The 17,461-nt window shown below is 40.5% G+C and overlaps 1 long non-coding RNA gene across 1 annotated transcript; it reads right to left on the reverse strand.

Moving 5' to 3' along the window:
- Nucleotides 1-485: 485 nt before the first annotated feature.
- On the reverse strand, nt 486-7,322 carry LOC120439497. Its single transcript, XR_005612662.1, has 4 exons — nt 7,108-7,322; nt 5,291-5,323; nt 1,043-1,202; nt 486-826 (listed from the first exon to the last, which is right to left on the reverse strand). It is a non-coding gene; the product is annotated as an uncharacterized LOC120439497 (long non-coding RNA).
- Nucleotides 7,323-17,461: the final 10,139 nt, after the last annotated feature.

The raw sequence follows: 17,461 nt of genomic DNA on the forward strand, positions 1-17,461 counted from the left end.
CACAGAAACCCACCTGGGCCCCATCTTTCAAGTTTTTGTGGGTACCATGTGGGCACCACATAGGCTAAAAAGTGGTTTTAAGTGGGATTGTCCATGGGTTCCATAATGGCCCCATTTTAAAAGCCCATCTCGGTGTTATATTGGTAAAATCTGGGAACTAAATGGGCCCCAACTAGGCAAAGTACACAGAAACCCACCCGGGCCCCATCTTTCAAGTTCTTAGTGGGTACAACATGAGGAAAACACGAGCTAAAAAGTTGGAATGGCATTATCAGTGGGTTCTGTAGTTGCATCTTACTTCTAGTTTGAATTGGCTAATTTCTGGCACTGAGTGGGCCCCATGTAGTAAAACAATCACAAAATCAATTTTTCAGACAGCTAATACGGGTTCTGTGACACAAAGACACCAAATATATTAAAGCTGACCACAAACAAAAACTAGTTTGTAAATAAAACCATTTCAAAAATCACGAGGGTACACAAAACAACATTTTTCACATTTATTTTGTCCAACAACTGTGATTTTACGTAACTGTATTCCAAAGTGCGTAAACTTTTAAAAAACTAGAAATGTCAAACTACATCAAAATTCCTTATATATTCGGAACTGTTGCAACAGTGAGAAAAAGTCAGATGGAAAACTCAAAAGCTTATCTTGAATCAGCAGGGTTTCTTTTTTTGTTTTTTTAAAGAGCCGTAAGTCTATTTTGTACCCTTGCAGCCCTCGGTCCTCCTCTGTCTTTAGCTCCAGTGAACCACTTGGAGAGAGCCTTCTCTGCTTCTTGCAAGTTGACTTTTGATGTTAAATAATTCTTCTTCAGTGCCTCTGCAAATGAAGAAGAAAAATGGGCAAGCCAAAGTAAAGTTAATCTTAGTTTACTTAATTTGGTGATGATTTGCAAAGAACAATGTTTATTTCACTTTATTGCCTCAAAAAATATATATAAACTGCATGATAACCAATCTCAGTTACACTTTTAAACACTTTATTAAAAAAGTTTAGTTTTCTAAAGTTCAAATGTCTCAAGTGAAACTAACTTACCATACACAACATTAAAAAGACGTAAATCTCTGAACTTTTTTTTCCCATGTCGGCCAAGCATGTTGTACTCCACAGCCAGCTCAGGTCATATGAGGAATTTCATCATCCTTCTTGTGGCATCGTCTACACTTGTTCCCCCTGTATCTGCTACCATGGCAACCTGAGGGGAACATACAAAAAGGACAGATTAGATAATGGCATCTGGTTAGGATGCCTCCCTGGTGAGGTGTTTTGGGCATGTCCCACCAGGAAGAGAGACCCAGAACACCCAGGACATGCTGGAGGGACAATGTTTTTCGGCTGGCCTTGGACTGCCTTGGGCCAAGTGCCTGGAGAGAGCGAAGTCTGGGCCTCTCTACTTAGTACCGGATTGGGTTGAGGGGCAGCAGCCTAAGCTTAAGATAATGGACCGGAATGGAGGATAAATGGACGCTTTACATATTACTTAATGTTTACTGTGTGGTGATAAAAAAATATGGTAGTAAACACAAGCTAAACTAAAAAAATTAATTGCGGTTCCTTAACCCTTTATCCCCAATAATGTTACGCAGGATAACCAGAATTGTATATTGTTTTAGCTGTAAAAGTGTCATAAAATCAGCTGTGACTGTGTGTGCTTTTGTCCCTTTTTTCAGTATTACTACTACTTTACACATCTGGTAGGTTTTTTCCTCTACTGTATACTATATGAATGTAATCAAGGATTAATAACAGGAAAAAAAAAAGAAATTGAAATTTTGCCATTTTTACTGAAGGCAATCAAAATGTACATGAATAAAATATTTAAATTAGTCAATTCAAATTAATAACTCTAAAACACTGAACAAAATCAAGTATTTGACCCTGTGGTTTATTTTTGGACATCTCTTTTCTTCTAAAAGTCCAGGCGTGTTGAGCCCTGGTAGAGCTCAGGTTTGACGAGACAGGTTTGGAAAAACCTGTCGCTGGCGACTTTTTGGGGGCTGAGGGTTAAAATAAATAGGAATTGGCCAAAATTTGTATAAACTATCATAGCAGAACAAAAGTAAAAATAAACTTTATCTGTCATCAGAATCAAATATTTGATTAGAATAAAAAATTTAACTTTCTGGAAAATTTCTCATTACATCTGTCATAAAAGTAACAACATCTCAGAAAAGAAACATGATAGCAACAGAAAAATATGATAGCAGTGTGATGTGATGGTCCCTGGCCAGATTTATACACATATTATAAGCCCTGTGACACAAAAAACCACTGAACTCTGACACGCACAGACTGTTTTCCTTCTTGGTAATGAAGAAAATGCTGGTCTGGTATGTAAAGGGAATTTATTCTTCTAGGACCTGAAGCTCCGTAATGCAGCCCTCCAACAGCCAAACCTATCTGTTGTCTGATTGTCTTGATGCATGCTCAATCATCCAGGTAAGTAAATCTTCAAAGTTGATTCTGTTCATCTGGACGTAGCGCTTTCAGCATTTTCTCCCACTGAAAACGCTACGTCCAGATGAACAGAATCAACTTCTGGAGATGTTCTCTGATTGGATTGTTTAATTGGTGATTGACATGAAATTGACCAATCAGCTGAAAGGAAGAAAAATAGGGTCAAAATTTGGATGTGTAAGTATAAATCCACACACAGCCAGGAAAGCCGAGCGCAGAGTTGTTTGTAGCACCAATTCAGCCAGAGTGGAGCCAGATGGATTTTCCATCCATCCACACTGTAAAGTCTATAGACCAGCAAGTGATAAATTAACAGTGTTGTTGGTATTTTCAGTTGTAAAACAGTTGTATGCAATAGGAATTGCTGTTTATAGTCCTCCTGTATATCTGCATGTTGCCTCCCAATTAAAACCTGTGATAATGGAGATTCAAATTCATGTCATACCTATACCAACAGTTATCAAGTATCCGGATCGACCTTTACTGATGTGCTTAAAGGAAAATTGTTATTTCCATGTATTTTCCTGTTCTGCCTTCAATTTTGAGGACTTCCCCCCACATTTCTAGTTGTGACAGTGCACTACAACAAAAAAATCTGCTGTGATTTACATTTGTTGAATGAGCAATTTTGTAAAATAGTCTATTTTTGTATGCACAGTTTACAAATCTGTCCTGTACAGCATGGACTGATTGCATGCTAAAAAGTTGTTGCTTAAAAATAAAACAATAAATTTTTAATTAATAACATCAGCAGAAAGCCTTGTTATTAATTAGATGTACAATTTCTATAGAATACGAAACAACTCAGTTCATTTTTGATCATATCAATACCAGCATATTACACAACTAGTGATGGGATTTCCGGCTCTTTTTAGAGAACCGGCTCTTTCGGTTCAGCTCACTAAAAAGAGCTGGCTCTTTGGGCTCCCAACCGGCTCTTCAGGTTGTTTTGTTGCTTTAATTAATTTATTATTAACAACAATATAAAATTATGCACACAAGGAATTACTAATGTAAAAAAAGAAACGTGGTTGTATTTATATATGTTTATATATAAATATATACGGTGGCCCCTAGAGACAAAACACGTACAAACCCTAAAACACATTTCTAGCGTTAACTGAACTTCCAAAACAGAGCTACCTAGATCACTTAAATTACACAATTGAAAGCATATGTGTATTGTTTGTGTATTTATACACAAGCACTCATATATATTCAAATAATTCCAAAAACTGTTCATTTACCTGTTACTACCACACACCAAATCCGGTCGTTGGTACTTCCTGGCTTGTGTAGCCACTAGGTAACAAAAGCTCAACACTGTGCCTAGCATCCTGGAGCACTTCTGTTGTGTTTTGTAAGTGCTTCGGAGTTTGTACGTGCTATGGAGTTTTTACGTGTTTTGGAATTTTTTTTACATGTTTTGGGGTTTGTACGTGCTTTGTCTCTAGCGGGCACCATAAATATACTTTTATTTATTCTCTCCACATAAAATGTAATAAATAAATCATATAATACAAAAAACAACTACTTACATTTCAACTTTTAACTATTCAAATTTTCAGCTTTTTCCTTTTAAACAAATTTAAAGTGAAACAACACAAAACACTGCAAACCACAACACAAATATAAATTAAAATATGAAAACAAAAAGAAGATGCACATTCTCTGTCATATGGGCCTGCATGAATAAACTTTCTGAATCCTTTATCATCCGCAATTGAAAGTAGTTGTGGATGATTACTATACCTTTCTAATGTGACGTTGTTGTCCCTGGCTCTCTTTCTCTCTCTCTCCCTCCTGCTCTGTTACTGTGCTACTGCGAGTGTAACTACCGCCCCTCCCCCCTCTTCCCAGCGCAAAGCACAAGGCTCGTGTGCGGAGTGAAGCGGAAAAAAGTGCGAGAGAGAGGGTGAGAGAAAGAAAAAAAAACAGGCTTGCGTCGTTCACTTCAAAGAGTCGGCTCTAAGAGCCGTTTCGTTTCGACCAACACATCACCAACAACTATGATGAAAAATGTTCATCTGCTTCCATCATGATCAGCTGATTAACATTGAGCTGCTGCAGTCAACACCATCAAACTAACTTAGTGTTTAATGTTATGTTATTTAATGCTTTTATTTTTAAATCTTTACCAGAGCTTAAAGACTGTAGATGTTCACACCTGGTGTTAGAAAACCGAGCTCACAGCAGTATTTTTTTTTTAATAACAGGAAATTTAAATTTTTATTGGTTACCGTGTTTATTACCACTTTTATCAGTAATGTACTTCCTATAAAATATAGATTTGATAAGTTACCGGTTTATTGAAATCAGCTAGTGAACACATCGATCACTTTGTTGAACTACACGCCTTGCACTCTTGTGAGCTCTGGTTACGAGCAGCAGGTGTGAATGTTTGTAGTCCAAAACGCAGATAAAGATTAGAATAACAAGGCAATGTAAAATCAGTTTAATGCAGTTTGCAGTAGCAGCTCAGATGGAAATCAGCCAATTGTGAGGAGAGCAGAGGACCAAAACTGTCAGAGTTGTGGGACAAGTGAAGAGAACACTGTTGGCATTATTGTTAGCATAAAAGATGGAAAATTTAAATAAATGTTAAATTTTAAAATTGATCATTGCCTCCTGTGCCTAAATAAATACACACATATATATATATATATATATATATATATATATATATATATATATACACTGAATACCAGTAAAAAACAAAATGAAGTAATGCACTCCTTTCAAGGATGCCCCAAAGACCATCACTTTTCAAAAATAATAATAATAATAATAATAATAAGTAATACAAATAATATGAAAGTTACTTACATGTTAAAGATGGTGCTTGTGATCTTGAAGAATCTAAACGTGATAAGGAAATGAAAGAAAGTGCATGAGAAAAAAATACAAACATTTTCGTTTTTTTCCCAGTATAATTCAATATAAAAGATTCTCTTACTAATGCACAAAATGAACAGTGTAATTAAAAGTTTGAAAGGCACTGCATGTGTTTATATGGTAAACTGACTAATTCAAGCAGCAAACACTAGCAGTGCAAAAATGTATCTAACTAGCTGACAGACTTTAAAGTCACAGGAAGATATATCAAAATGGTGACTTGTGCCAGAACAAATGTCTTGACAGACATAATTCCTAAATTCCTTTAAGTAAAAAATTGGTGACATAGTAATAAGTGGTCCCTAGTGGTTTTCAAATTATTACATGGCTTGTTAATTTTTATTAAATTATTAAGAAGCCAGATGACTTCAAAACATTTACAAATTACTATAAAGCACTATCCAAACTTCAAAACAAGTGGCAAAATCTCCAAATTAAAAGTACTATAAACTATAAAAATTTGAATATATTTAAAAATATGCAAAAACTAATTTAGTGGAATTTTACCTGCTCAAGAATACATTAAACATGCACTATTTAATTGAAAAGAACAAAATTTGTGTACTTTTAGAAAGAATTATTAAATATTTGGGGATACTAGCCATAAAGAGGGTCTCGTACATTTACGGGCATCTAATTTCCTGGATTTAATGGTTTAAAAGTTTAATAGGTCTTTGAACTTGATAATAAAATTGAGTCCATTATTAGCAAAAAGAATAAAAAAAGAGCAAAAAAAATGCTTAATATATAATAATTGTTTTAAATTTAAGCTTTGTAAGTGTAGCAGATTTCATTATGTCTGTAATTTCTTATTTAGCCCCACAGTAGTAAAAGCCATAAATGGGAGTTAGATTTATTACTAGTATTTTACACAGTATTCAGCTATAGTAACATGTTCTGCATTTTCCTACTTCACCATCTGATCTGAACAGCTGCACTCTCTTAATTAATTAATAACCTAACATTTCTCAGTAACCAATAACTAGATGGAACAGCACAGTATCTAAGAGATCAGACAGTGTTTGAGCTAAAGAAGCTGTGTGTTTCTTTTGGGGCTTTTTGCACACTGATCCACCACGTTTTCCTATAGTACAATGCATATCTGGTAACATTACCGTGAACGTGACCAGTAGGTAGGTTCACATTCAGATCAGAAAACTGTTTCAGCTGCAGGCATCTACTCCTGTAATTTAAACAATAACCTCCATACACCTCATGTTTTACACCCCTATAAAGGTGGGCTTGCTACACTGCACATGAATATTACGTGACATGGTATGACTAGCTCATGTTCAAACATTTAAGATACTGTTCAGCCATTTTGTTTACTGGGTAGTGCATAATGGCCGAGTTAGCTGAGCGAGGAATCCACTAAAGCCAAAAATATATATATATATATATTTTTAATTAATTACAAAAACCTTATAGGAAAACCTAAGAAACAGTTGCAGAAGCACAGAAAAAAAAACTGCCGTGTACGTTATAATATGTAAATTCAAAAACTGTATAGAGAGAATGGCGCAATGAAAACAGAATAAGATAAGATGAATTTTTTCGAGTAGAATATAGGCAGTAAGAGTTTTGTAATTAACTTTAAATTATGTTTGCCAAAGACAATGCAGTAAATTAACCCAGTTCTATCTGCTAGCTAAAGATGTTATGCTTCTCCCCCTATTACCGTTTAGGACGACTATAGAAAGTTATTAAAATAACCATTGATGAAAACTTAGAAAACTTTAAGTATTTACCTTTGTCATAGTTTTCCATTCTTTGGTATCCTTTTGTCCTCCACATTCTCAAACACCAGGGAGAGAAAAGGCGCAACTGACGAAAGACCGCGAAGACTAGACGCTAGGCGGTGCAATCTGCTCCTCCCTCTTTTTAAACGAGCCAATAGGAGCTGCTCACATTAAAAACAACTTTATTTAAAAAGTCATTTTACACCTGATACAAAAATTTATGTTAAAAAAATATGTTTAAAATAAAAATAATATGTTTAAAAAATTAATACATAATATTTATCAAATAATTGTCACCCAAATCAACATCATAATAAAAATATAATTAATAAAATATATAATAATGATAAGAAGAATAATAACAGTTTACCTAAAAGCTAACATTAGACTGCTTTTGAAAAGTTTCAATAGTGTCAGTACACCATAAGGACAAGGGAGTTTCACAGTTGAAGTGTGACTGCTTTAAAGACCCCATTCCCTCTCCTTGCACTAGTTCAAAGAAAATATAAATTATTTCTGGTTATATAATTTGAGGTCACAAGTTTGAAGAGTAACATTTTAACAGATCGGTAATATATTTCAGGAGCTTTACTGGATCTGATTAACCAAAACTTCCAACTTCCATGTAGCTAACTGTCTTTTCTCTAATACAGTAGAGTGTCTCTGATCTACTAAAAATCCTCAATTGCATGTTTGCTCAAGTAAAAAGTCTTAATTGTCTGAACAACCAGTAATCCTTAATTTGCAAATGCCAAATCTGGATTTTGTCTGTGTAATTCACTTTTATCTTAGGTTTTTTATTTGTATTTTTTGCTTTTCTTTTTTTCTACTCTTGTGTCCGTTTTAATCACTTATTATTGCTGCTGTGACAAGTGAATTTACCTAAGAAGAATCATGAAGTCCTTATTTTATCTTATCTGAGCCTCACCATGCAGAGCGCTGAAAGTTCAAATTAAGTACTTAAATGAAATCTAAAATTAAAAAGTAACCAGTTTCAAACCAGTTATTTGGAATAGTGTGCAGAGTGTTTTGAGTAACATTGAATGTTCAAAAACATCAAAGTTCCTATAGTCTCACTTGACAGCTGGGTTGTAGTGTCTGATAACACATAACATCTTGAGGTCTCAACGTGGACTTTAAGTACATTCGCTAGCCAAGGCTAAATACTGAGAGGGTCAAAAATGAAGGGTAAAGAACATCTGACTGTACGTAAGGATAGCAAAAGTGATAGACTGAGGTTGTGCCAAATATGTTAAAGTTAGGGTGATTCGTTAGAGAATGGTACCCCATGGGTGCCGTCTGCAGGTTATAAAAGAGAGTTATGTTCATACTTTGTTTTGAGATTCTTTTTACAATTTGACTTTCAGAACTCCCTGGGTTGTGTGCAATCTGTGATGGGCTTGTTTGGAATAAATCCTCCTTTATTCAAATAACACTTTCTCAGGCTCTTCACAGAAGAAGAATCCTCACATAAGCATGTGCTACCATTTTGAACCAATGTACACATTTACCATCACTGACCCAACTAGGACCTACATTGGATGCCCACCCATATGGATTTAATGTTAGAAACCCAAGTGGGTCCCATATATACTAAACAATCTTGAGCCCACATAAAATATATGCCCATATTAACTTAACATAACCCATATGGGGCCCACATAGACATGTTTTCAGGGTCTGACTTGCATTTGCCCATGTGCGACCCATATAGTTTGACCAGGTGGGCCCCACGTGTGTCATCAGTGCTAAAAAATATATTGACTACCTCACCTTTGCCCCACCTGGGGCCCACATAGACATGTTTTCAGGGTCTGACTTGCATTTGCCCATGTGTGACCCATATAGTTTGACCATGTGGGCCCCACCTGTGTCATCGATACTAAAACATATATTGATTACCTCACTTTGCCCCACCTGGGGCACACAACAACAGCCTATCCTTAAATGACTGTGTTAGCCCATGTCTATCCTAGGTGGAAAACCCAAGTGGGTCCTATGTGTGTTTCCCATTTTGGACCAAGTTAAGTGTTTCCCATGTTTGACCCAGCTAGGACCTACTAAAAGTGCCCACTTGGGATTGCCCATATGGGTTTAATGTGAAAAACCCAAGTAGGCCCCATACAAAAAGCCCAGTTTGAGCCCATGCCCACATGATACCCATCCAGCCCGAGCAAAAACCAGGTGGGGCCCATATATACATGTTGGCTGGGGTATTCTAATATCCCCCCGGCTTGCTGCCGGTACATTGGGGTTTTTCCCGGTGGATGAGAGGGTTTGTTCCCTGCGCCTCAGGGTCGGGGAACGGGTCCTGACTGTCATCTGCGCTTATGCGCCGAGTGGCAGTTCAGAGTACCCAGCCTTCTTAGAGTCCCTGGGCGGGGTGCTGGAAGGTGCCCCACCTGGAGACTCTGTTGTCCTACTGGGAGACTTCAATGCTCACGTGGGTAACGACAGCGAGACCTGGAGGGGCGTGATTGGGAGGAATGGCCTCCCTGATCTGAACCCGAGTGGTGTTTTGTTATTGGACTTCTGTGCAGATCACAGTTTGGCCATAACGAACACCTTGTTCGAACATAAGAGTGTCCATAAGTGCACGTGGCACCAGGATGCTCTAGGCCGCAGGTCGATGATCGATTTTGTAATCGTATCACCAGACCTGCGACCATATGTTCTGGACACTCGGGTAAAGAGAGGGGCTGAGCTGTCAACTGATCACCACCTGGTGGTGAGTTGGATCAGGTGGCGGGGAGGACGCTGGACAGACCCGGTGCACCTAAACGCGGCGTAGTGAGGGTGTGCTGGGAATGTCTAGCAGAGGCCCCGGTCCGCGAGATCTTCAACGCACACCTCCGGCAGAGCTTCAACAACATTCCGAGGGAGACTGGGGACATTGAGTCCGAATGGACCATGTTCAGCGTCTCCATTGCAGCTGCTGCATTGAGCTGCGGCCGCAAGGTGGTTGGTGCCTGCCGTGGTGGTAATCCCGAACCAAATGGTGGACACCAGAGGTGAAGGGAGCCACCAGGCTGAAGAAGGAGTCCTATCGGGCTTGGTTAGCCTGTGGGACTCCAGAGGCAGTTGACAGGTATCGACAGGCCAAGCGGAATGCGGCTCGGGCAGTGGCTGAAGCAAAAACTCGGGTGTGGGAGGAGTTCGGGGAGGCCATGGAAAAGACTTTCGGACTGCCTCGAAGAGATTCTGGCAAACCGTCAGGCGTCTCAGGAGGGGAAAGCGGTGCTCTACCTGCACTGTGTATAGTGCTGGCGGTGCGCTGCTGACGTCGACTGAGAAAATTGTCAGACGGTGGAAGGAATACCGAGGACCTCCTTAATCCCACTGACACGTCTTCGAGGAGGAAGCAGAGTCTGGGGATGAGGGAATGACCCGCCAATTTCTGGGGTCGAGGTCACTGAGGCAGTTAAACAACTCCTCGGTGGCAGAGCCCCTGGTGTTGATGAGGTCCTCCCCGAGTTCCTGAAGGCTCTGGACATTGTGGGGCTGTCCTGGTTGACACGCCTCTACAATGTTGCGTGGAGATCAGGGGCAGTACCCTGGACTGGCAGACCGGGGTGGTGGTCCCCATCTTTAAGAAGGGAGACCGGAGGGTGTGTTCCAACTACAGGGGATCACACTCCTCAGCCTCCCTGGGAAAGTCTATGCCAGGGTGCTGGAAAGGAGAGTTCGTCCGTTAGTCGAACCTCGGATACAGGAGGAACAATGCGGTTTTCGTCCTGGTCGCGAAACACTGGACCAGCTCTTTATCCTCTCGAGGATACTTGAGGGTGCATGGGAGTTTGCCCAACCAGTCTACATGTGTTTTGTGGACTTGGAGAAGGCATTCGACCGTGTCCCTCGGGGTGTCCTGTGGGAGGTGTTGGGAGTATGGGGTGTCTGGCCCACTGCTACGGGCCATTCGATCCCTATACAACCGTTGTAAGAGTTTGGTCCGCATTGCCGGCAATAAGTCGGACTCGTTTCCGGTGGGTGATGGGCTCCGCCAGGGCTGCCCTTTATCACCGATTCTGTTCATAATTTTATGGACAGGATTTCTAGGCGCAGCCAAGTGGCGGAGGGCTTTCACTTCGGTGGCCTCAGAATCTCATCTCTGCTTTTTGCGGATGATGTGGTTCTGATGGCTTCATCAGGTGGGGGCCTCCAGCTCGCACTGGAACGGTTCGCAGCCGAGTGTGAAGCAGCGGAATGAGGATCAGCACCTCCAAATCTGAGGCCATGGTTCTCAGCCGGAAAAGGGTGGAGTGCCCACTCCGGGTCGGGGATGAGTTCCTGCCCCAAGTGGAGGAGTTTAAGTATCTCGGGGTCTTGTTCGCGAGTGATGGGAGAAGGGAGCCGGAGATCGACAGACGGATTGGTGCTGCGGCTGCAGTGATGCGGACGCTGCACCGGTCCGTCGTGGTGAAGAGGGAGCTGAGTGTAAAAGCGAAGCTCTCAATTTACCGGTCGATCTACGTCCCGACCCTCACCTATGGCCACGAGCTGTGGGTAGTGACGAAAGAACGAGATCGCGGATACAAGCGTCAGAAATGAGCTTCCTCCGAAGGGTGGCTGGCCTCTCCCTTAGAGATAGGGTGAGAAGTTCGGCCATCCGGGAGGGGCTCAGAGTAGAGCCGCTGCTCCTCCACATCGAAAGGAGCCAGTTGAGGTGGTTCGGGCATCTGACAAGGATGCCTCCTGGGTGAGGTGTTCCGGGCATGTCCCACCGGGAGGAGGCCCCGGGGCAGACCCAGGACGCGCTGGAGAGATTATATCTCTCGGCTGGCCTGGGAACGCCTTTGGTGTTCCCCCGGATGAGCTGGAGGAGGTGGCTGGGGAGAGGGAGGTCTGGGCTTCTCTGCTTAGGCTGCTGCCCCCGCGACCCGACCTCGGATAAAGCGGATGAGGATGGATGGATGGATGGATGGCTATGCACATGAGTTAAATCTCATCCTATGTCACACATGCAGAGCTGTTACCGAAACCATGGAGTTCTTTAACATGCTTGAAAGTCTCCATTCCTTCTTTAGTGCTTCTCTTGTAAACCATCATAAGTTCATGGACACTCAGAAGAAATTAGGATTAGAGCAAAGTGAACTTGCGCAGTTGTCAAACACAAGCTGGGCATGCCAGGTTCGTTCAGTAACGGCTGTGCTTAACAATTTCCCTGCCATCATTGAGTGCCTCTCCTCTATCAACACACCTATTGCAGTGGGATTGAAGGCAAAACTCTGTAAATTCTCCTCAGTGTATTTGCTGATTGTTTTAAAGGATCTACTGTCTGTAACTGAATGTTTACACAGATACCTACAAAAGGAGACCATAAATATTGCCCAGGCACAGACATACAAAGATGCGGTGGTTGACACACTGAAGCAGAAGCGCAGTGATGCCACTGCTATAGATCTTCATGCAAGAACAAGGGCTATGTGTGAGACAAACCAGATAGCCGTTTTGGAGCAGTCTTCTGGATAGAGGCAGAAAAAAAAGAGAATGGATGGATTTGTTGTTGAGTCAACCTGTGGGGCAGGCAGTGAAGTCTGTGGCTCTTCTGTGTCAGAAGAGCTTAAAAGGAAATTGTTGTTTCCTTGTCTGGACAGAATGATCTCTGAACTTGAGAAGCATTTTTCTGGTATTAGTCAGGAATTGCTTAATGGGATTCAGGCGTGTAGTCCAACCTCAAACCACTTCTTGTCTGAGCCTCATTTGTCAGCCCTGGCACTGCATTACCATATTGAACTTCAGTCAGAGGAAGTCATGGTTGCCAAAAACTTTTTGAAGCTCAAGAGTGAGGCTGGTGCCATTCCAGATATGTCAAAAGTGATTGACAGATTTGCCAACCTCAAGGTGAGGCGACATAGGTTGAAATGAAGAAAAAATCTGCACAGCCATAGGAGTATCTGCAGTGAAGATCTTTTCATACATTGCACCATAGGCAAAGTTGCCTCCATTTTTATATTTTTTTTAAATTAATATTTTGTACATTTGTACATTTCAAGGACTGTTCTACTTTTGGAGTGTATTTTTTTATATATCTGTATTATATTATACATACACATTAAAAGTGATTCTCTGTTCAAAAAATGCACTCAGTTTACTTTTTACTTAATACAGGGCTCTAGAGTGCGACCAATTTGGTCGCAAATGCGACCAAATTTTTCAGTGGTGTGACTAAAAAGAAATATTTCGGGTGACAAAAAAAAAAAAATCTCTTCAACTCTCCGTGTGGTCAACAACAGACACACATTATGCCCCTATCGTGGACTAAACCAATCAGAGATAGTCAGGGGCGGGACCTCTCTGATTGGCCGTGGTCCAGTTGAAAGTGCAGGTGGAAGAGAGAGGTGAGTAGCTTGAATAAAGCGATATCAATTCATTAACGGATTCCACACAAAGACGTAAACACAGAGCTGACCCCACTCATCAGAATCAGCTTTGTCTTTCTCGGCTTTCTCACCCCACGGCCCGAACACGGACACGCTGTCGGAGCTTAGCGATTCTGATGCGTCGGGTCCGCGCTGTATTTCCGTCTTTTTTGCGCTGATTCTGAGCTGCAGGTTTTGTCTCTCCAACCAAAATTCGCCGAGCCAGCAGCAAAAGAAGCAGCAAACTACGCTTCACATTTGATCAATGTCCTCATGAATTCCCTCTGACTTTTGCTGTTTTGCTTCCATCACGATAAAAATCACACTTCATGCACAGCTCTCTCTCTCTCTCTTTCTCTCTCTCTGTACTTCAAGAACAGTTTCCGTCTCAAATCTCTGTTTTCTGCATTATTCATTCACTTATTACCCACCAGTCTACCGTTGTTTACAGCGCATTCGGCCGCTGTCTTTTTCTTTTCTTTTTCTTTTTTTCACTTAAATGACCTCGGACAAGAAAGCCTAATTTCTGCTGTTCAATACTGAAGAAATTTAAACTTCTTAAAATTATGCAAAATTGCAGAATATTGCAGAATATTTTTAAGGTTATCTGCTATAAAACGCCAGACCAGGAAAATCTCCTTCATGTTTTTCTGTGTTTTATCCTCAGTTACTTTCACACAAAGGCATCTGCTGTGATGTTCACAATTCTGATGAAGTCTCACATGTATCAGTACTGATAAATGATCAGAATTATAATATTTCTGACTGTCTGAGGCTAAATTGAATCGAATCAGGACTTTGAGAACCAGAATCGAATGGATTATAGAAATCAGTGATGATAACCAGCCGTAGTGAGCAGCCTAGGCCCGACAGAAGTGGATGTAGCTGTGGGTAATAAGAAAAGATGAAAAGAACTATTGATAACTTTTTTGTTAAGTTAAGACCTGATCTGTCTGAAATTCATAGCCAGCTCTGACATGGTGCCATCAATCTTTGAATGCTGAAAAAACAGCAGTGTATCCAGAAAACACATTATATGCTGCAATAAATGCACTGCCCAAGTGTCCCCTCTCCCCACTGCCTTTCAGCAGCAGGCAGCAGCAAACAGGTCGTCAGAGGAGCCAAGATGATGATTAAGTTTAACATTTTCTACAATATTGACAAAGCACTTTAAGCACAAGTTTGTTAGTTAATAATTTAGAAATGAATATTGTCTGTATGGACTTCCCCCCAAAGAAAGTGCACATGTAAAACTGCGGTGTTAAGCGATGCGGTTGAAAAATTTGAGTGCGCCTAACTTTTGTGCCGGTACGCCTAAATTTTTAAAGTTAGGCTTAAAAAGCCATCTCTAGACCCAGCAGTCTTAGCTAATTATAGGCCAATCTCCAACCTTGAAATCCTTGAAAGAGTAGTTGTCAAACAGCTAACAGATCATCTGCAGAGGAATGGCTTATTTGAAGAGTTTCAGTCAGGTTTCAGAGCTCATCACAGCACAGAAACAGCTTTAGTGAAGGTTACAAACAGGGGCGATTCTAGGATCAGAGCTTTGGGGGTGCTGAGCACCCAGAGAACTGATTATCCAGAAGATTATACACTGTTAACATATCTGGAATGGCACCAGCCTCACTCTTGAGGGATGGGGATCATGCTGATATATTTACTGTCAGCATTTTAATCACAAATTAAAGGCTGTAGATTGCAGTCATTGCTCTAACACTATGCATAAACATAACAGGGCTTAGTGCTGCTTCTTACAGTTTGAGCTGCTTCAAGCTTTATTTCTGAAGAGCACATTAGCTTACTAAAAACAGTAGCTAGCTAATACTGTTGGGACGTAATAATTTTTAAGCAAAGATGATCAGACAGTCATGTTAGCATGACTCCTTCAACAGGTGGTCAGGCTGTCCACGGGCGCCCACTCGGACGTTCAGCTCTACATTTCCTTGCAGTCCCTTCATATTCTTAATATATCCATGATATATCCATGCTCTGTTAGCTAATATAGGAGCTAATCCCATAGTTAATTCCAAAGCTAATTCATTTGTAAATATAATCACTAATCTGTGAGCTAAAAGGAAAGGGAAATGTATTACCCTTCTATCATCACCATTTCAAATATCAGAAATAAATCTTTGATTTTTAAATACATTTACATATTTATCTTTTTAAAAATGTATTATTAAAAAATAAATAATAATGATTTTAAAAAGTGCATACTTTATTGCACATTTCATTACTGAAGCATTTTAATTTTATGTGTTTTGACTCTTCTGGTCCTACACAGGAGTTATGGAAAGAACTGCAAATATCAGTGTAATGAAATCAAACTGTATACATATAGTATACATACAGTTTGTATATACATATACATATATATACAAAAAAACTTGAATTTTACAGTGTTTATTTATCGGATAAAATAAGTTAAATGTCACCGTTATTATTGTCCAGCCGGAAACAGGCTGGGGGTGTACAAATTCAGAGGGTGCGTCCACCTGAGGACCCGGCCTTCGCGATCTAAGTGGGCCGGGTCCTCCGAAAGTCTGGTAGACCGGAAATGAGCGACTGTGAAATTGGATGGTCTAGCCTTCAGAACTACGTCACGAGCTCTCTCGGTGGAGTGAAATTCTGCCTTCTGCTCCTTGCTATCTAAAATATAACCGGACGCTGGCATAAATTCTCAACCATCTCACACTTCTGTTTAATCAGTTTTCTGTTTTATTTAATCTAATCTAATCTAATCTAATAACTTTAATCTCAGCCAAACCGATTTACTCAGGAACAAAGTTTATTTTGCGACCCAGAAAGAGTGATAAGAGTAATATGAAAACTAAGTAGCTGCAGTAGTAGTAGCCATTGTTGGAAACTGGAATTGGCTGGGCCAATCTGGGATATGGTTTTTCAATTTTGTTGTCCGGGTGGAAAATCAGGAGAAACTTGGGAGAATGGTGGCTCCGGGAGATTTTCCGGAGGGGCACTGAAATTCAGGATTCTCCCAGAAGAATCGGGATGGTTGGCCTGTATGGCCTAGCATAGCCTGTAACGTTATTATGACGGACACATTTTATGAGTGAACTTGACTTTAAGTGACTTACAGGTTTCTTTGAAAAATACTTTCTTATATCCAGGTTCTTCCTTTTTGCTGCCATCCTCCTCTCCTCCTCGGAGGTCTTTGCAGCGCAGGCTTGCCGCTGCTAAAACTAAACAGAGCTCCCTGAAAGGCACAGCCAATCACATTGGCCATATTTGTCACATGAGGTAGGACTCCTGTTAGATTTGTATTGTTTATTGCCATTTATGCTTAGAAATATTTACTCATATATGCTTAGAAGTATATAATCATTTGTAGATTGAAAGAATGTCTCATCCTAGGAGGTCTGTAACAACTCTGTGTAGCATGAAGAGGGGAGTGTGTTCACTCCTCCTCAGAGTGTTCTGGTATAGATCACACGTCTCCTAGGAGAGGTCGTATCTTCTCCTGCTGATATATGGTATAGCAAACACACGTATATCTGTTTGAGTCTAAGAGCCTTTTGTTTAGATGGACCGCTAGACTCCTGGCACCAGCTTTGGGGAGTCACACACACACACACACACACACATGGTATTCTTTGTTCACATGTATACCTATGTAAGATGTCATATGTTAATGAACCTATGCATATTCATGTAACCACAATAAAAGAGCAGTGTTACGGGGGAGCGGACGAGAGCAACTGGGGTCAAGCGAAAGAACGGCGCCTGTCCAGTTCTCTCCCGTGCATGTGAAACATAAAGAACTTTGCCTACTTCGTGTCTTGCTTGCTGTGTAATTCCATTGTCTTCAATGTTCCAGCAAATAGGTTCAAGCTAGAAACCTATCAACTCCAGTAAAGAACGTAATTTAACTCTTTCTGCACTGCTAGGTGAATGAGATGTTGACAGATCGTTTTTTTCTTTCTATCGGTTTTGTTTTTCTTTACTCGAAGAGATCAAATTATTGGTGGGGACATGTCCCTTCCGTC

Source organism: Oreochromis aureus, linkage group 3 (genome assembly GCF_013358895.1).
Source record: "Oreochromis aureus strain Israel breed Guangdong linkage group 3, ZZ_aureus, whole genome shotgun sequence".
NCBI classification, from domain to species: Eukaryota; Metazoa; Chordata; class Actinopteri; order Cichliformes; family Cichlidae; genus Oreochromis; species Oreochromis aureus.